Here is a 21,999-nt window from a genome sequence, read left to right on the forward strand (position 1 = left end):
AATGACATAACCTGGACATTCTGTGGTTGTGTGTACAGTACTGAGATCTGTGTACACATGGTGAATGTCGACACTGTGTGTATTGTTAATATGTACTTTGGCTTGAGTACAGACAGTGGTAGATGTCATTGTTCTTGGTCCTGTCCTATCTGATGTTACATGCTGCACGACTGTATGTTACCATATTGGCTTACATGCTTGTAGTGCCATACAAACACATGTCCCATACCACAGACAGGCATCAGACCACACTGTGTAGCAGCCCAGTATATGTAGGATTAGTGTGTGATTGGCACATATGAGGTTGGTGTTGAACAGATAGTCCATATACTGTACTATTATGCTAGCTTACCATATATGGCTGTGGATCTGTCTTTACTATTGTACAATTTGAAGAGCTTGGCCTGGACAGCAACAATTGTGAACCTTCCAGACTACTGTATTAGTATAACTGTTTCACAGTTGCATTACTCTGTTTATATGGATGTCAGTGTCTGAACAACTATAGGACATGGCATATAAAACTGTAATAGTACACAAATAAAGGTTATCCATTTCTGCAAACCTGTGTGTGGTGTTTTATCCTATGACCTCTCTGTGGGTATATGTTGCAGGCAACGATTGTCATTTGTATGGGTGGCCCATACAGTGTCCAGTTGTTAAGGTGTTAACTGTAGGCATAGTGGCTGTTCCATATTGTGTGCACCTTCTACATATGTATCGTACTGTACATATCCCTGCATGTGTATGTGTACATATATGTGTCTGTGTATATGTATCCTGGGGATGTTGGTAGCTTCCACATTTTACATTTCCTATGGGAGCCAGATTGCACTGCATGATATGTTACCAGTACCAGCCTGAAGGTGGGATGTATTACTGTTAACATCTTGTGTCCATGTCGTGTCAGGTCCTGGTTATGGGATCTGCAACACTTGGTAGTGTATTGCAGGGTGGACGTGTTTGGCTGTGGGGAAGGGGTATACCTATTTGTACAAGACATATATTGTTTGGGGCCTCTCAACCCCATTAACGGTATATGTGGACATATATGTTTTAGTTAATCTACCATTGTTATCTACAGATGAATGACCCTATATATATATATATATATATATATATATATATATATATATCTGCTTACACATATATAACTATGTATATACCTACATAGATATATATCTGCGTACGTATATGTAACTTGCTGTGTATATGTATGCATATAGGTGTAGACTTATATATGTGTCGATGTAGGCATTTGCATGTATATATGTTCATATATATTTATATATATATATATATATATATATATATATATATATGTATATATTTTTAAATATATATATATATATATATATATATATATATATATATTATATATATATATGTATAGATCTGTTGTACCTGTTTAGATATTAATATATTTACACACACACATACATCTAAATGTTGGAATACATTCTCTGTACTGTTGCACGACTAGGCTGGATGATATGTTTTTGAAAACATCAGAGTTATGTATATCTAGCATGGCTTAGTGAGAATCCACATTGTCTGTGGTGTGCAGGGTCCTGGGTTCAAGCCTTGCAGAGGCTATTTATTTTGTTGCTGGGCAGAACATGGGCCATTGGATACAGATTGACTAAGGCACTTTAAAGCAATTGTAAGTGGGTTTGCATGGGTTTGTGTGGAGGTAAGCACTGCTAACTGCTTGTTACAGTTTTTTATACTCAGCTTTTGTATTGTTTAACCTGTTTAGGCATTGCTTACCTCCATGCAAACAGGCTTAAACCCACTTACTGCTGCTTAAAAGTGCTTACACCTGCTTACCCCCACGCTAATTTCTTTAAAAGAAAACAAAAAAAGAGTTGATAGGAAAGTGGTGAAAAAGGGGCACAAAGAGGGAAAGACAGTAGGGAAAATAGCTAGGGATGTGCTGTAAGGGTGTAGGGAAGGTCCATAGCTGCCCATTTCTTCTACAGCAACAGCTGTGCATATACACTAAATTTGGAGGTAGGTTTGGACACTCAAACCCCTGAGACAGGGGTGAGGACAACAATAATAAATTGTGATGCCAATTAGACTGGATTACATGTGTCCAGTGGACACATATGCAAAATGGACATCTTTTTTTTCATGTGAGAGTGGGATGTTGGGGAGGGGTAGTAGGTATATTTGGGGAGGTAGGTTGGGTAGGTTAACCGACAAGGCAAGCAAGACGCATACAGGGGTGGTATATGACACATGTGGGAGGTAAACACCTTGATGGAGGGGGTGTTGATATCAGATGCCCCCAAGCCCCCTGGTGGTAACATTGGAACTGAGATCTCCATCCATGGGCAGTCATCACTGCACCTTCACAGCCCCAAAGGTGGCTGTGCTGGGGGCTGAGTCACAGAGCCAGGGTGACTCTCCAATCATGACACATGGCCCTCGAGCTGGCGTAGAAGATCACCAAACTGCTCGTTGATCGCTATATGCACCATGACCCTGACCTGGTGACAGATGACAGGTGCCTGTCCATGCCCACTCCTGGGGGAGCGAGCCCCATTCCCTGAGATGGTTCCACCTGAAGGTGGTGCAGGACCTACGGACATGGAGGTCCCGTGTTGGGCCCCAGACATGCTGGTGCCTGGTGCCACGGCCAGCTGAGGTGGGACAAGTGGGTCCGCTGGGACCGGCCTTCCCAAGCGTGCTATAGTGTTTACATTTCATCATCATTTGTGGGTTTGTAATAGTCAACACATTCCAGGGTTAGTTATAACAGCATGCATAGATATTCCCATTAACCCAGACATCAGATATGGAACAGTTGCATAGCAAACAGAACACATGCATATACGGGACCACAGTGGTAATAAGAACAGCATGTAGGTAGATTGATGGCACTATGCCACCAATGTTGGAATAATTCAATATAGCACATGCATGGGAACCATTAACATTTTATCAAACAATCGGACATTATCAGAACATAGGTGTCATTACATACCAGTTGGGGTGGGTATGCTGATTATTGTTGGAGATATGGTGGAGGGAGAGAAATATGCCAATTAGCAACTAGTATATTCCTGTAGTCCACACTACTTTCCTAGCCAGTGCTGTTACCTGTACTTTACAAGTCTTACTACACTAACCTATAGCCATAATTTGGACAGTGATATGGCTGTCGTCATCATTACACATGAACCGATATTACCTGCAGTATACACCTGTTTCCTGGTATACCTGTGGAGGGAATGTTTGCTAACACTAACTAACTATTTGTACACATACTTCCGGATTCTGGGTTGATGGTTTGCACTATGCTATCCAACTCTTTCTGCACATACTCTGGCCATGTGTTGACCACATGCTGGTGTGCCTGCACATATCTAGAATATTGCCCTCTTCCACCTTTAGTGACCTGACACACCCATATACATGCTTTCCTACATAGTTATATTATGTAGCACAGTGTGGGTGACAGTGACCAGTGATACTTTATTATTCAAAGAAACTGCAACACTCACAATTCCCTACAATACCAGAGTGAACAGTACTAGTACAGGTTATAATGATCTGTATTTCACAGCACAGTGTTCGTATCCAACGTACCTGTGAGAGCAATGTTTGTTAGCACTACCTGACTGTTGCCACACAAAGTTCCAGATTACACATCAGTTTCATACACATACATCTCACTCTGTTACTGTACACACTCTGGTCACAGCTTGACAACATGGGAGTGTAGATAGGACATACTTGACATGTTACTCTCCTAACAGTTTCAGGGGTTGCTACAGTGACAGGTGTGTTCTCATAGATGTTTGCCGATCACTTGTATTCCCTGTTTGCTAGCAAAATATCTGGAATCATTCCACAGACTTACCAGGGGAACAGGCAGCAGATATGGGCACATGTATTGGACATTCTGGCCTCACCTGTACAGATGTGGAGTGTGAATCTGTATGCAGCCTAATTCCACTCCCAGGATTTAGACCATGGCTGTGTCTGCTACAACTTAAACACTGTCCATCACAGTTGTGTCTGTTATATAGATATTGATGTATATCTCCTATTTGTTTTCTGTCTTATTAATCCCCTGTGCTTTTGCATTCTGACCTTGTATTACAAAACTCTTATACAGATTTCCTAGACAGTTTTATGTTGTAGGACAGTGTGGGTGACAGTGATATGTAATACCTTGTTATTCAGAGCAACTGCATATAATTCTTGTATTTCTGGGCACAATGTTGGTATCTGACAGACCTGTGGGAGGAATGTTTATTAGCACTACCTGAATGTTCCCACACACAGTACCAGATTTCACATTACTATTATGCACATACATCTCACTCTGTTACTGTACACACTCTAACCACACCTTGACAAGCTGGGGTGTAAATGGGAAATACCTGGCTTCTTAGTCACATAAGGTACTGGGGAGTTGCTAGTGTGCCAGCTTTGTTCTCATAGCTGTGTGTCAATCAGTTGTATTTCCTGTTTGCTGCCTATACGTCTGGGATCATCCCACTGATTTCCCAGGGGGACAGGTTGATAGGCAGCATATATGGGCCACTTTAATAGACATTCTGGACATATCTGTGCAGTTGTGGGGAATGATTATGTATGCAGACTACTACCACTGGCCGGATTCGAACTGTGGCTGTGTGTGGAAAAAAACAACAGTTCACAGCCCAGTTGCATGTACTATTCATTTTTTATTGTCTGCATTTTCTCTATTTACTGTCTGTGTCTCTCAGTTGTACTAAATGGCCTCTGGGGATTACACCTGTGATATACAAGCATTCCTAAGCATTCAATTTATGGTGCACAGTGTGGGTAACAGTGCTTAATACTACAGTACTATTACATGATTGCATAACTACATTACCATATGATACCAGGATATACACATGCAGTCCAGCAGTTAGACCTGTTTTGTCAGGCTATTACACTTTTATTGACTTACAAACAATATGAGACTCTTACTGCCATATTCTGTAGTGTATGCAGTACTTGCCTCGAACAATACAGGTTTTATACTAGCAATTAATTTACTACTACTTTTATTTTTATTTCCTATGACAGTAAATGCATGAGTATTACTGATCTGCTTTGCATCGCAACCTCGCCAGGTGACTGATGGGGGCCTCCTGGTTCACGGCCCACTACATTGCAGCTGTGGGTGACATAAGAGGAATATTTAGCCATACCTATCCATGATATACCTGAGCTGGCAATTATTACACACATACTGGGGTGATACTTACACATATCTGGAACATCCCCTGATGCTCTAGCCTCTTGGAGCCACTCCTCCAAGAGGTCCCCCTTACACCACTTCAGGTCAGCATAGTGGTGCCTGACCTGCTCACCATTTTGGGGTATGCCAGTGGCACTGGTGAGGTCGCAGGCGAGATGGTACCAGGCCTTTGCCTTATATTGGGAGCCCTGGTACTGGCTCTGCAGCAGTCTCTGAGCATGGTCTTTAACTAGGAGTGCTGCCATGACCTTGGACTCCTGGATGCACCAGCACTGTGCCCGGAAGTGCACACCTTCTCCTATTACTTCCATAGTGCCTGCAAGGGGAAACTACAATCAGTTATGAGATGTATTCCCGCCTCTTGGGTTTAAGTAGGGCTGATTTCCAGCACTTTTCTGTGATTGGCCGGTTTTGAAAAGGCTAAGCTATGGGCAAACCTGCTTACCTAGTGTTGGCATTGCTTAAGGGGGTATACCACTGGGCACATTGATTTAGCTGGTGTGCACATTGCTTACACCTCCTAAGCTGGCCTGTGAAATGCTTAGCATTGCTTACATTAGACTTTGCATTATATTTCCTTTTGGGCTTTGATTTCTTATTCATTGCATCTTATATATCTGCCAGGTATCCACGATTAATGTGTATGCACACTCTTTGTGGTCCTTGTGTTTTATTGGGGACTTCAACACTCTGTTACAATTACACCTCACTTCTGGGCTTACTGCTGTACTCCAGTTCACATATTTATGTTATGTAGTGGGCTATGGAATATATAACTGTATACTGATTCCTTTCACAGGTTCAGTTTGGATTTACTATGGTGAGGACTTGTTTGCTGATACCTCATTCTTCTGTACATCTGTGATGCCTTGATGGTTAACCACTGTGACTATGGTTTATGGGGTCCTGGTTTCAAGACCTGAATGGTTGTTTATTTTGTTGATGGCCAGAGCAAGGGCCGTTGGATACAGAGTGATTAAGGCATTTTTGTGCAGTTGTAAGCGGGTTTGCGTAGTGGTAAGCACGGCTAACCTGCTGTTACATCTGCTTACAAAAAGTTAGCTTTAGAATCGCTTAGCCAGTGTAGGCATTGCTTACTGCCATGCAAACGGGCTTACGCCCACTAACTAGTGCTTAAATATGCTTACTGCTGCTTTTTTTGTGCTTAAACCTAAAGAAGAAGGCGTTAGGCGTTCGGATCGTTTGAGGAACCAAAATGAAGTGAATAGTCAGCAAGAATTTCACAAAACAGGCACCAGACCTAAACAGACTTTTTTGGGACTTACTGCGGGCAAAAAACGGAGAATGTAAATCACACGACTGGTGGAGTAGCGGGAGCACAGATAGGTTTGGTTTTTACCACAGGACCTCATGTACTTTCTCCATTGATAGGTCCGGAACATCACCACTATACTGTGAGTAAGCCCCGTATAGACTTCAACGTTAAGTCTCCTTGTAATAAGGACAATTACATCATACCCACGACTTCTTCCGATGTTTATATACCTGAAATGTATGTGATAAATGACAATAGTAGTATGCATGATAATGGCAACAATTGTTATTCAAATATTCAACTGCCTCAAGATAGTAATGACAATGAGCATGATAAAATGTTATTGGAATTAAGCATATATCAGTACAATGAAGATGGGATAAGCAATGATATATATAATGAAAGAGACAAAAATGGAGAAGAGTATGTATCAGAATGTTCAAGTGATCAAAGTTATTCAGTTAATTTTTACATAGATCACAATCCAGATAATTATATAACTAGGAGTGACAATAGTATGCAACTACAGGATGTAAATATAGAAGCATGTTTGAATATAGACCTAGTAGTAGATCATAATGAGCATTTTTTAAGCAATCCACATGTTATAATGAATACAAAGCAAGATTACAAAATATATAATTATTCTTCTAAGGACATAACAGTAGAACATGCTGACTTATTCTCAAAAGGACTTAGTTATGTCCCATGTATAAAAGGCAACATGGTAGAATCTATATTAGACTTAAAGTTATTTTCAAGAAAATTGAATTTAAAAGTACATTTTAACAATAGCATCGAATGTCAAACTGGGGTAGATAGGATGTTCACGAAACCAAGTCTATTTAATCCACCCATGAATGATGAAATTATGTATTTTGAAAGGAGAAGTGAATATGATATGAGAACATTTTATAAGAAATACAAATATAATCAACATGTCAACATTACAACAATTGAAAAACAACTACTTATAGACATAAAAAATGATCCAAAATTAAGAATTATGAGGCCTGACAAAGGTAATGGTATAGTCATATTGGACTATAATGATTATAGCTTATATATGACTAACATGTTAATGAGCAGTACATATGTAGAAATAAGTAGAAATCAAGTGCATATAGCATATAAAAGAATAGAAACAATGTTAGAAGACATGTTATACCAAGGGGGTATCACTGAAAAAGAACATGAGTTTTTACGAAATGAACATCCAGTTATCAGCGGTATCTTCGGAATACCAAAAATACACAAAGGCCTCGATAATTTGGAATTTAGACCCATAGTACATGGACACAGAAGTGTAACATGCAACATAAGTATGTATTTGGATCATTTTTTTAAGGAAAGTATGAAAAGTTTCAGCTATATAACTAGAGACTCATGGGATTTTTTGAGTAGACTTATCAAAATAATTATGAAGAAAGAATATGTTTTCATTACAATAGATGTTGTAAATTTATTTACCACAATTCCTCATGATGTAGGCCTTTTATGGCTGGAAGAACAATTATTTGCAACGAATCTTTATGAACAAGATCAAATTAATATATTAATAAACCTAATGGAAATAGTACTTAACAATAATTTCATATTTTTTGAAGGCAGTTATTTCCAACAAATAAGTGGGGTAGCCATGGGGGCACCTTGTGCCCCCATGTATGCAAACTTAATAATGAGTTATTGGGAACATAATTATTTATTTACAACAGTGTTTCGTGACCATCTTATAATGTACACCAGATATTTGGATGACATTTTTATCATATGGGATCAAGATAAAAATAAAAATGTATTGGAAAAATTCTTAGAATACATCAATAATACAGTAAAATTTTTGAAATTTACTTATAATGTCCAAGAAAACAAAATTAATTATTTAGATGTAGATATAACATATGACAAAGAAATAAATATTTTGAAAACACAAATACATAGAAAACCTACTTTTTCAAATGCGTACTTGCACTATGATAGCTGGCACCCTGGCCATCAGAAAAAAGCCATAGTTAAGGGGCAGATGGTCAGGGCAGCCAGGATGGTCAGCGAAGAAGTAGATTTTATAGAAGAAATGAAATATATTATGCAATTATTCATGAATAGGGGATACCCAGAACAATTTTGTGTTGAAATATTTAATGAAGTAACAAATAAGAGAAAAAATGGAACGTATACGGCAATTTTAAAAACAGGTTCGTTTAATAAAATATTAATTGACAATGAAGATACATTAGATAAACATGGTAAGAACAATATCCCATTCTATATTATCAAATTTGATGATTGCTCTAAAAATATAGAAAATATCATTAAGAGAAATTGGGACTTCTTTGTCAATGATAAAATTGGGAGACAAACATTTAACGGATCAATAAAATTCGTATATAAGAAGAGTCCTTCTTTCAAAAATATATTAGAAAACAAAAGAAATATTGAAAAATACACAAGTGCAAAAGAAGGAAACTTTAAATGTGGGACATGTAGCACATGTAGTTATATTTATGAAACAGGTACTAATATTAGGATCAACGAATGTAATATTAGGATGAACGGACATTATAATTGTCATACAATAAATGTAGTATATATAGCTTTGTGTCAGCAATGTAAAGCCTTTTACGTGGGAAAAACAAAAAGGAAATTTAGAGAACGAATTAAAGAACATTTATTAGATATACAGCACCACAAAAATAGTAATGCTCTAGCGAGACACATTACAGAATATAATGATCATAAATTCAAATTTATGGTTGTTAATCAAATTAAACAGGATTTACAAGGAAGGACAACTATGTATCACTTAGATATGGAAGAACTCAAATGGCAAATACAACTTAATTCATGTATACCTCCGGGTATCAATGAATACATGACCATTATGCCATTATTAAAACTGAATAGAATATATAATAAGTGATACATGGTATTATATATATTATATTATAGTTATTTTTATTTAATATATTGATTATAAATACAATATGATCAATTTATGGATTAGAATAATTTATGATATAATATATTAGCACAATTGATTTAACAACTATTAGATTGCATACTATATGTACACAATATTATATATATATCAATTGCATTTAAGATAAGAATTGTATATTATACATCCCATTGTAACATGATCGGGTATATTGGTTGCATTCATGCACACTAGTAGTACATTTTTACATTTAATTTTATTTTATATATATAATCATACATAATATATTCATAAGGAATATTTAACAATAAATAGGTTCCAGCTGAGTATATTTACATTTGTACAGGTATACATTATTATTAATACGTATTAGATAAATTAATTATTAATAATGGTTCTACATATGTATTTACAAATATAAGTATTTTTATAAAATTAACAAATAGATTATTTGGATATTTAATTAGTAGTTTTTAAGTGTATCAATGTATAATTATTTTGGTATATATATACATATGAGTTAGTGATGAATGAATATGTTTTGTATTTAAACACGATGAATTTTTTTAAAAAAATGCCATTTCCTTTTTAAGAATTTATGGTGGGAAATCAGGCTATTAATTGAGTGAATATTGAATAATTGACAATGTATAAAATGAGTGAGTTGCAAGGATAGTATGTATTCTGAAGAAGTTCGGAAGGACGAAACCTAGGTCAATAAAGCAGTGTTCGTTACAGAGTTCGTGTTGTGGCTTTCTGGAGTTGGTTGGTACCTGAAAGTTTTGTTTTTGAGCCTATTTTCATCTCCTCATTGGCATCGGCCTCACCTTGCTTTCTACGACTTGTTTGCTGATACCTCATTCTTCTGTACGTCTGTGATGCCTTGATGGTTAACCACTGTGACTATGGTTTATGGGGTCCTGGTTTCAAGACCTGAATGGTTGTTTATTTTGTTGATGGCCAGAGCAAGGGCCGTTGGATACAGAGTGATTAAGGCATTTTTGAGCAGTTGTAAGCGGGTTTGCGTAGTGGTAAGCACGGCTAACCTGCTGTTACATCTGCTTACAAAAAGTTAGCTTTAGAATCGCTTAGCCAGTGTAGGCATTGCTTACTGCCATGCAAACGGGCTTACGCCCACTAACTAGTGCTTAAATATGCTTACTGCTGCTTTTTTTGTGCTTAAACCTACTTACTAGTGCCTTATTCATTATGACACTGACACCTCACATGTGCATTTACTGCAGTACTCCACTTCATAAAAAATATGTTATTTAGTGGGTTATGCAACATAAATATTACTCATAACATGCTTTGCCATGGAAAATGGAATCTGCTGCAGTGGGACTCGAACCGGGAATGCCTTCTCATAAGGCGAATGCTCTGCCCACTACACTATTGCTATGCTGCTTCATTTGCATATATCTTCCTTGTTATCCTCTTCAGCTATTTAAGCTACATTAACCATAGCTAAGCGATATACACACCCGCACACCTAGAGTTAGCATTAATTGGATTTAAAAAATAAATAAAAGTTTTTTTTTCATTTTATTTATATGTATTGTTGCTGTTGTACACATGGAAAACTGTTGGTGGGGATATGTGGCACCTATAGGCGGTCTTGCTCATTTCTTACCCCTTTCTGCTTTCCTGCATTGCGAGGGCATGTATATTCTGAGGGCTCTGCTCTCAGACACGCCCCCTGCACTCTTACACGCTCCATGTAAGATTAGGAGCTAAGGCAGCACTCCTCATTATGCATGGCATGCTGCCGTCCTGCTCCTAAACAGTCACTTCCTTGCAGGACTAAGCTAGTCCTGCACGGAAGATTAGTAAATCCGGGGGTATGTTTAAAGTAATAAAATGAAGTTTTATGTTTACATAAAAAAGTGTGTGCATACATTTCCAAACTGTTATTTTAACATGCCGTCAGTTAAGTAAATATATTTTGTCACGCTAATCTGTTCTAATTACAACCACTCCCCAAATTAACATACATTCCTCTTGGCACCATACTAATACCTAAATAATGTATGACCAGCTTACACTTCCATGTTCACAGCTTTTCTTAAGCATTTGTTATCTGAAAAAGTGGCTTGAGACAAACTTTTACTTTTAAATAAAAGAGCATTCACATGCACAAGGATACATTCAAACATTTTTATATAAAATAAAAGTTCATTTTGTCATTTTAAACATGTTCTTTTAAGTTAATAACTGTAACTTCAAATCACTGTGTACTTATAAACTGTTAACACGATTGTTTAGAATACAACAATACTTCTAGCAAGACCATTTAAACACTGAAAAGACAAAGGGGGTAATTCAATAAACCCTACACTGACTGATTCTCCATACAGTAATAGTGCAGTGGCCCGAACACGGAATATGGCCGCCAAGAGATCCAGGAAACAGGGCTGGGGGCATGCATAAGCGTGCGGACATGGAGTTGTCCGCGGAATGCAAATCCCCTCATCTGTTGATGAAAAACATGCAAATGAGGTGATTTCCCAATTCAGCAAGTAGAAAGGCATCCGTGTAGGGGCTGAGTCTGCAGGAAAAATGTACATAGTTACAAATCATGTACTGGACTATAAAATTTAAACAGGGGCTGTAGCAGCCCAAATAAAAGGTTGTATATGTCATAGTAGCTGTGTAGCATCTGCAGTGGTACAGCTGTAGCGTTGTAGCCTCACAGCAAGAGGTTCTCCTATTCAGTTATCGGCTGGAGTGCCTTCTGTGTGGAGTCTGCATGTCCTCCCTGCGATCGAGTGACCTCCGAAAGACATGCATGAATGCGTGAGCCTTTGCTGAAGGTTGGGCATTGGGCTGGCAACTCGGCACCATAAAAATTGACTGCCAATCATTAGCGGACCGGAGTTCCACTGTGGCGACCCCTGACCGGGAAAAGCCGAAAAGATAAACAACAACATATGTCATAGTAGCTATGCAAATGGCAAAATCTATGGCTATTGAGTAGAAAAAGTAATGCAATATATCAAAAATTAATCTTTTTTTAATACATATGCCGCATTTAAACAGCGTGCAGCGACATGCAAACATGCTATTTTGCAAACAATAAAAATAAAAAGTGTAAAATATGAACTGTAAAGGTATGCAAAGTTATTGCATTGTAGTGGCCAGCATGCAGAGCCATACAATGGCAGGTTATAGTGGTAGCTAAGGGGATAGGGCCTGGTGTAGTGCTGTATCCAGGGTATACGTAATTAGGTTTATGTAAATGAGCCAGGGTTATTGAATCACAAAAAGGGCCACCGTGTCCTAGGTTCTAACTGTGATAGGGCTAGAAGTGTATTGGTATGGGCAGAACAGATAGCTAACATTAAAAGGGGATGTGTCATGGCATGTTTAAGTGGATTGGAGCATAGTGGCACCTTTGCGCTCAGCTACGCACAGCTAAGCAGGGGTGTGTGTCTGAGGCTGCTAAGGTATATTTAGCCCTGTGGCACGTGTTTTAGCTGGTTATAGAAAAGTTAAGCATCCCTGTGTACAGACGAGGGTCTAAACTGTTGAGCAATGTTTATACTAGCTCCATGGGTTTGTGCAGAATGTCGCGCAGCTTAGCAGTGGAAGAAATCTGTTTTCCCAAGCTATTTCCTATTCTTACTTTTTTTTTTCAATCAAGTATAACAGACTGATAAGCCCTGTTCCACTGACACTGGCCCATTGAAACCCCTCAATAATCTAGCTGGCTGGTGGAATGTATCATAGTCAGCCAGTCACACAGGCTGCATCTGCAGCACACTAGTATAAAGTATGCATACACTCTTCAGTCTGATTTTTCCCATATACTGTGCACCAATGGAGTACACACCTGGGAATTTTAACTGACAAAATAATAGGGGCTGCTGCTGCTCTGCTACACTTGTATGCGCTACAGGCTGAGGTCAGTGATGGTGATGATGCTGATAATAGGCCTAGGTTGAGGAGGAGAAGAGTGTTCAGGCCCAGGGTAACCTTTCAGGGGCTACATGAGCTGGAGATAGTAGAGTGCTACAGGGTGGACAGGGACATACTACAGGAACTCACTGAGCTCTGCCACCCTCACCTCAGACCCAGAGCCAACAGAGGGGAACCCAACCCAGTGGAAACAAAGGTATGTGTAGCCTTAAATATACTAGCTTCATGTACTTTCCAAAGATCTATTGGGAACATCATGGGGGCTCACAAGCATCCGCCTCCAGAGTACTCCACCAATTCCTGGATGTCTTGCTAACACATGCCAGTGAGCACATTTATTTTCCCAACACCCCTGAGGAGAGGACCAGCAATATGCATCTCTTCCACCATGTAGCACACTACCCAGAGGTACTGGGTGCCATAGACTGCAGTCATGTGCACATCAAAGCACCGCCTGGTAAGGAGGGTAAAGTCTACATCAACTGCATAGGGTATCACTCCATCAACTGCCAGGTTGTGTGTAATGCCCAGGGAATTATCATGAATGTGTGTGCTGGCAGCACTGGCAGTTTATTGCAATTCTGACATCTGGCATGCATCACAGCTCTACCAGGCATTTGCCAGGGGGGACATCCATAGTGGCCATCTACTGGGGTATGCTGGCTATGCACTGGATCCGTGAATGATGACACACATCAGAAATGCACACACACCAACTGAAGAACACCATAATGAGGCACACGCACAAAGTAGGAACATCGTAGAGCATGTGTTTTGGCTGCTCATTCATGGTTCTACTGCCTTGACATACCTGGTGAAGCCCTGCAGTACTCTCCAGCCACATGTGCACACATTATCATAGTATATGCCATGCTACACAATATGATCCAGTGGAAACAGCTGTGGCAGGAACATCACAGGAAAGGGACACATAGCCCCCCACCATTGCCAAGATCCCCACAGGCACAGGGGAACTCAAAGGAGGAACCATCTCAGCCTGTCCCTGTAGGAAGACATAGGCATGCCCAGTACACCCTGGCCTTTCAAAGAGGCAATGCATAGCACATGCACTGACACCCTAGGGACCCAGCGACTGACATCTCACTCTGACTCACATACACAGTAAAAAGGATGCCAGCCACATCACACTACCTATACCTTACCATGTATAGGCTGTGTACTGTGTGCATCTGACAGAGTCAGCCCTGAAGCACTGTTCTCTCAACTGCTGCAGGCACATGGTAAGTTACTCCTAACAACAAATGAATGGGGTAGTAGACTGTGGTAGCATATCTGTGGTATTGCTGCATGTATGCAAGGGAATGGAGTGGGCTACTGGGCTAGCAGCAGATAACTGACAGCTATGTGGGAGAACAGGAATTCTCTCAAAAATACTGGCTGCCCCAGAATATGCAGTAGGCCCCAAGCCAGCAAAACCCACTGCACTATATGAGGGACGTACAAACATGGAGTCATAGGACAGATCCATGGATGTCAATGTTGGAGTCCCATACATACTTCTCAACTTCGTAGAGCAAGAACTCTGTACAAAGCCATAAAGAAATGTGTGTCAAAGGCCCAAAAACAGGGACAAGTTTTAAATGTTGTTCTTACAAACCTAGAAAGTGGATAGAATAACATGTTTTGCACTAGCATGAATTCTCTGAAGGGTAGGAAGTCTGAAACTAAATTGACACACCCGTGTTCATATACAACTGCAGTAACATTTATGTTCGTAAGGTAATAGCAGCAGACCACACATCCCCAGGGCTGTCCCAATCAACTTGCTGACAAGTTCCAAGGTATGTATGTGTGTGGTTAATAGTGTCAGGAGGTAGATAACACCAGTGCTGTCATGGCTTAGTGGCTGAAGCACATTGCTGCAGTTGACAGGGTCCATGATTTAAGCCTGGATGTGCATACTATTTTGCATGTCAGCTACACCTATGGTAGGAGTTCTACAGCCTGTCCAGAAGTCAATATTTGTTACTGCAGGAAATCTGGACAATGGAGGGACAGGGAGCCACAGATATGGACAGTACATGGCTCTGAGTAATCTAGATGGTGCTGAGTAGAAAAGCATGTTATGACAAGTCATTCTAGTGCCAGGATATAAAGGCTGCCATGTAACTGTGTCAGCACTGACAACAAGTCAGTGGGCACCATCCATACCCCACGAATGACAAAGTTTCTCAGAATGTCCACACATATGCCTCATATATCTGTTCTGTTTTTCATAACATTGCATTTGTCTGGCAAACTATTGGCAAACCAATAAAGGTTGATGTGACAGACAGTTGATTTTCAGACTTCATACCCATAAGAAAATGCAAGCTAATACAAAACTAGTCTACCAACTGTCTACATTTGGAAGAGCAATATTAAGACCCTGTCTCCATGTCTGGGCCTGTGTCCAACTGTTGTATACAGCCCTGTCCAAATGTCTGGCTGTAACAGTTTGAGAGGTATGGCCAACATGTAGCCTTGTAACAGTGCAACACAAACTGTCTGAGGACCAGAGCAGATGTATGGGGAACAATGCTGGGCAACCTGCTAAATAGGTACAATCAGAGGTGTGAAGTCTATAACCCTGTGTGTGATGATATGACTTCTACCCTAGTCACACCATAACTACAACTACATAAGAACAGCAAGTTTGGACAAAGCCTGCGACTGGAGAAGAGCAGGACAAAGGCCCACATATAAGGGGAAGGAGTAACAACTGGCTAGAGAAATGTAGATTGTGCAGACTAGAACAGGTTGTAAAGTAGCATGGGTTCCCTGCAATGTATGGAGTCAGTAGACAAATATCTGTCAGTGGTTCCTCACATTAAGCTATACTGATCTGCCACTGATGTATCAGCACATTACAGTGGTTTGTAAAATGTACCTCATATATTATGCAAAACTCTGCTCAGTACAATACACTCTGTACTCACCCTAGATATGAATCAGTTAATAAGGATAGCACACAGCCAGGAGATCCCTCAACCAGTATATCAGTGAGGTGCTGGACTGTTTCCACAGGTTCCTCAGCCAGTCGGCTGTAGCACACAAAATCCTGGAATGGAATACAGGTAGGTCTGGCCTGGAGTCCCACTGTTATTATTGATGGTCATATTGTGCATGTTCCTACACTTAGCTGCTTTCAGCCCATGTCTGAAACCACATCTCACTATAGAACTGGGATGTACATATATCCCTTGTGCATATAGACACCTATGTACACCTTAACTGTCTATTCCCACCCCCATCAGACCTGTTTACCCCGATCTATCCGTATGTGGTACATATAAGATCTATCTGGATCTGTTGAGTGTGATATACATACAGATACATAGGTAACATATACAAATATAACATTTAATGAGAGGCAAATACAGGGGGGAGAGAGACAGAGAGACAGAGGGAGAGGCAGATAGAGAGAGAGAGAGACCCTGAAAGGCATAGAGTGATGTATTGCCGCAGCCACACGTACACTAATTTTAACCAGTGACACGTGCAAATACTGTGGTGAGCCCCTTTGTGTAATAGTAGGTAGGCAGGGATTGTAATTTCAAGTTAGTCGCTGTGTGTGTGAGTGTGTGTGTGTGTGTGTGTGTGTGTGTGTGTGTGTGTGTGTGTGTGTGTGTGTGTGTGTGTGTGCGCGTTTCTGTATATATTACACATACAGCAAAATACCCATGCCCAACAGGCCTACGTCTGTGTAATGGCCAGCCATGTTTTGGCTCTGTGACTAGTGTCCTCCAGAACAGTGGTCTCCCTGTCAGCAGCTAATGGTGTCATCCACCCCAGACACTCTACACTTGTTTAAGCCCAGTGGTGCATGCGATAAGTACATAGTACTATAGTGTAGACAGTTAGATAGGTAGTGGTTCTAATCCCAACAATGGCAACTCAGTGAGTGCGTGCTTGTATATTTTTACGGCTGTGTGTATTTCCTGCCTATGTGTGTGCAATGCCAATACAATTTGTGGCCTGTTCCATCCTGTTAACCCCATTACACTACTTTACAGGGGCTGCTGATGTCATCCACCTTAGATGCACTGTTGGGCACTTTCCAGACATATAAGCTCCATGGCACATGCGATAAGTATGTAGCACTTCAGTGCATACAACTAGATAGGTAGGGGTTCTAATCTCAATACTGCCAACTGTGTGTGTGTGTGTGTGTGTGTGTGTGTGTGTTGGTTATACCATTTTGAGACCTGTTTCACCCTGTTGACTGTCCGCACTGCATTACTTTACAGGGCCTGTTGATGTCATCCACCTTAGATGCACCGTTGGACACTCTCCAGGCATATAAGTTCTGTGGCACATGCAATAAGGATGTAGCACTATAATGCAGACAACTAGACAGGTAGGGGTTCTAATCTTAATAGTGCCAACTGTGTGTGTGTGTGTGTGTGTGTGTGTGTGTGTGTGTGTGTGTGTTAGTTTATACCATTTTGAGGCCTGTTGAGCCCCCAATTACAGTATTTTACGGGTTTGGTGATGTCATCCACCTTTGACACACCATTGGACACTCTGCAGGCCATACCTCTCAACTGTACATAGTTTTGCAGAATGTCCAGATGTTTGCGTCATATATTTTTCTGTTTCTCATAAAATTGTGGTTTTCTGGCAAATCATTGAGAGCTAAAGTCAGAAAATAATGACAGACATGTGAGTGTCAGACGTCATACCCTTTACAAAAGTAATGCTAATGCAAAACCTATTACTCTATCAGTTATCTAACTTTGTAAACACATGTAAAAGTGTCCCAATTTTTGGGCGTTTTTCCCCCATTATTGAAGGCTTTGTCCAGATTTCCTGCTCTAAGAGGTTGAGAGGTATGTCCCAGGCCTATAAGCTCTGTGGCGCATACGATAGGTATGTAGCAGTATAGTACATGCAACTAGAAAGGGAGAGGTTCTAATCTCAACACAGTCAACTGTGTGAGTGTTATGTGTCTGTGTATGCATATCCCCTGTTGCAGCATGGCTGTCTTACGTGTGTGTGTGTGTGTGTGTGTGTGTGTGTGTGTGTGTGTGTGTGTGTATGCCCGCGTGCAATGATTATACCATTTTGCATGCCTTTTCCATCCTGTTAACTCCCCCATCACCAACCTATTCAGGGCCTACAGATGTCATCCACCTTAGACACATAGTTAGAAATTTTCAAACACAATAGCACTGTGGTGCATGCAATGCATACAGCTGGCTATAGTGTACATAACTAGATAGATAGGTGTTCTAATCTCAAAACTGGCAACTGTCTGTGCATGTGTGTTGGAATCCATGTCCTCCTGCATTAGTGAGTGTGTGTGAGTGTGCATGTGTGTGTTTGTGAGATGGTTATACCATTTTAAGGGCCTATTAATCCTGCAGATCCTTACAGCACCTGCAGATGTCATCCACCTGAATAGAAGTGGCAGACACTGCAAAACTATATAAGTGCCGTGGCGCATGTGCTATGTATATAGCCCTATCATATGTAGAACTAGGCAGGTAGGGGTTCTACTCTCAACAAGGGCAGTTCATGAGTGGGTGTGTGTGTGTGTACATACATATATCCCCTTGCAGCAGTGTGGCTGTGTTATGGCCACCACCATACTTCTTGAACCCTTAGACAAATACATCTGGATAAAGCCACACAGAAAAGTGGGTCAAAGGACAAATATTAGGCTCAATCTTTAAATATTGCTGTGGTAAACATAGAAGGTAGGTAGCATAACAGGTTGTGGATTTGCATGCATTTTCTGAATAGTATGAAGCCTGACGGGAAAATATCTGTCAGTATTGTGTAATGTCAGTCTATAATGATTTCTCACTAATTTTCCAGAAAACCACAATGTTATGACAAAGAGAAAAGAAATATGTGGCAAACATCAGGACAGTCTTCAGAAATCTGTAGAGGTGAGAGGTATGGCTACCACCTGTCCCACCCTGCAGGTTGAAGTCCATGTTTGGCCAGGTGTTTCCTGTGACAACGACTCAAACAATACAGAGGTCCCCAGAGTGTAGGATAACAAACATTTGCTAACGTTGTGTACTAGTTGCATAAAGCAGTTATTTCACATCAGAAGTACCTTAATGTTATGAGAAGTAGCATAATCTGTGGGTAATGTGATACAAAGAAGCTGTCATATTGGCAAAACAAGGGAAGTCCTGTTTGTTGCACTTGTCATGGGGATGGTATATCCTGCCAACTGTCACAATAGTACAAGACGTGTCTCACATTCCACATTTGATAAGGTGGAAACCCTACGGTGTGTTGCCTGTGTGTGTGCAATATGTAGACATGTGTAGGCCCTGACAGTAGCTGCTGCTCCCAGTGACCCACATGTATCTAGGCAGGAATGCTAACTGCCACCACCCACTTATGTAGGTACCGCCTAAGGTGTGGCAACTTTATGTAGTGTGCTGTCTGTCATTGACCCACAAACTGACATTAATACACTGGAATTGGGGTCATACAGTAGGTATGGAATGGTGCCAAAGTCCTGGCCTTAAGCTGAATGCAGAAAACAGTACCATCATGCCATACGGCAAGGACATGACCCCATTATTGCCCACATCAACGGCAGCCCCATAAACACACAAACTGCACTGACAGACCTGGGTACTCAGGTTGATAACACTGTTGCATTCAGCCATCAACTAGTGGCAGTGGTCAGAAAAGGCTTGGTTGTAGTTTACCACATAGGTAAAGGAACTGCATCCAGACAAAAGGTGGACATTACCTCTGTATAGTCCTTAGTCAGTACAACAATACACTATCATCATGGCCGGTCTGGTATGTAACTATAAATACATCTGCACTCACTGGAAAGGCTATGTTAACACCCACAAAGGTTATCCATGGCCTTCCAACACCTGTTCCCTGCAGAAAGCCTCGAATTAATAGTGTCCCACTTGGTATCAGACAGGTTGTCCACAGGTGGGCTGTGGCATACCTAGATGGCAATGTTGTGCTCAGCCCTTCAACAGCTGCCCCATATATGTGAGTCTAACTCAGTGTGCATTACCAGCACAACAGGCCAGAATCACATATGCAACAGCAGAAAAAAAACGTGCTGGAGAGACAAGTTTGTTTGCCAGAGGCTGTCCTGTCTCAGGAATGCACGCTCCATATATGTCAGAGTATGATGCAGACCCTCATCAACTGTGTCTGTGATGAGTGGATGGGAAAACAAAAATCTATCCCAGGGGTTCAACTTGTGTCCATTAATGCCAGGGGCAACATGTGCTGATCAATGATTCTGTTGGGGGTAAAGTAATGGCTAGGCTTGTGAGGGACCCAGGGTCAGTACTCTAGTAACCTTCTATGTACGTATGAAGCTGCAGTCCTACAGAACTCCGAGGTGACATGTATCAAGAGTAGCATGCTGTGTCGATGGCTATGCATGCAAAATTATGCTGTCTGCCTCCATTGTCCCTCACACACTGTCCCATCCATACGCACTTAGGTAAACATGCATATATACAGCCGTACATTGGTGAGGAAAAGATCTCTGCTTTGCCACTATGCTATCATGAGCTTCTGTAATGGCAGCTGGTCCCCATGACTTAGACACACAGACACCTGGAACAGAAATAGAATAAGGTCTGTCAGACAACAGTCAGTCAGCAATACTAACAGCAATAAAGCATCATGGCACAAAGGTACATACACTTTGATGTGTATGCATGACAGTTGCCAGCAGAAAGCTCCTTACAGGACATAATGGCAGTTTGTAGTACAGTAGTGTTAAATGTACTATATTCACCCCGTGCAGCACCAGACACATATTAGCATGTCCCTGCATCGATGGTATGGATAACAGGGATGTGGCACAGGTATCATCACATGCACAGGGTGTGGTGTAAGGTTGCCAAAGGCCTAGGCTGTGCCATACAGTTGACATTGTGTGTGTGTGTGTGTGTGTGTGTGTGTGTGTGTGTGTGTGTGTTTGTGTATCTGGAGGGGTGCTAGTCAGCTAGGCCATGGAGAGGAGCTGTGAGTGTCTGTTGTTGACCTGCATGTGACAACACAATGATGTGTGAGCACACAGTCAGGCCATGTGCTAACCCTACATGAGGATATGTTGAACTGCCATGGACCATACATGGCAGAATGCACAGTTCACTGTCTCCGGCCACGAACACGGGAACTGGTTCTGCCAGGAGTGGCACTGGCACCATCATGTCCAGAGCCAGATGTGGTACTACTAGCTGACAGTCACCAGTGTCTGCTGGGTCTGTTTCGCTCATTGGACCACATAGTACCATTTGTCCATGGCCTGCCATGTTATGATATGGACAACACCCTCCCTTTGGTAGTGCTGGTGGTACTGCCACTACGGGAGTGTGACTTTGCATGGCCACATGGACTCCAGATGATGTTGTTGCTGACCTACGTCCACGTGTCAGCCCTCCTCCCACCACATGTTCCAGCACAGACATTGGATGGTTGAGGACTGACAATGCCTCACCCCACCATCTATCCACTACATCAGTGAAATGATGTAAGCCATCACCAATGCCATGGAGGGAGTCATGCATGCCAGGCAGTGTAGCATCCATGACCCTGAGCATCCATCTGGTGTACCATTCACAAAATGCCTGTGCCTCCATGATGGACTGAAACATGCATCAA

General features: G+C 41.1%; 1 protein-coding gene across 1 annotated transcript in view; it reads left to right on the plus strand.

Annotated features, from left to right (window-relative positions):
- PNPLA2 (patatin like phospholipase domain containing 2) overlaps positions 1–21,999 on the plus strand; it is a 930,557-nt gene that overhangs the window by 137,961 nt on the left and 770,597 nt on the right. The window lies entirely within an intron of this gene.

This window comes from Protopterus annectens, chromosome 9.part0 (assembly GCF_019279795.1).
Source record: "Protopterus annectens isolate FY-2018-M chromosome 9.part0, PAN1.0, whole genome shotgun sequence".
Lineage (NCBI taxonomy): Eukaryota > Metazoa > Chordata > Ceratodontiformes > Protopteridae > Protopterus > Protopterus annectens.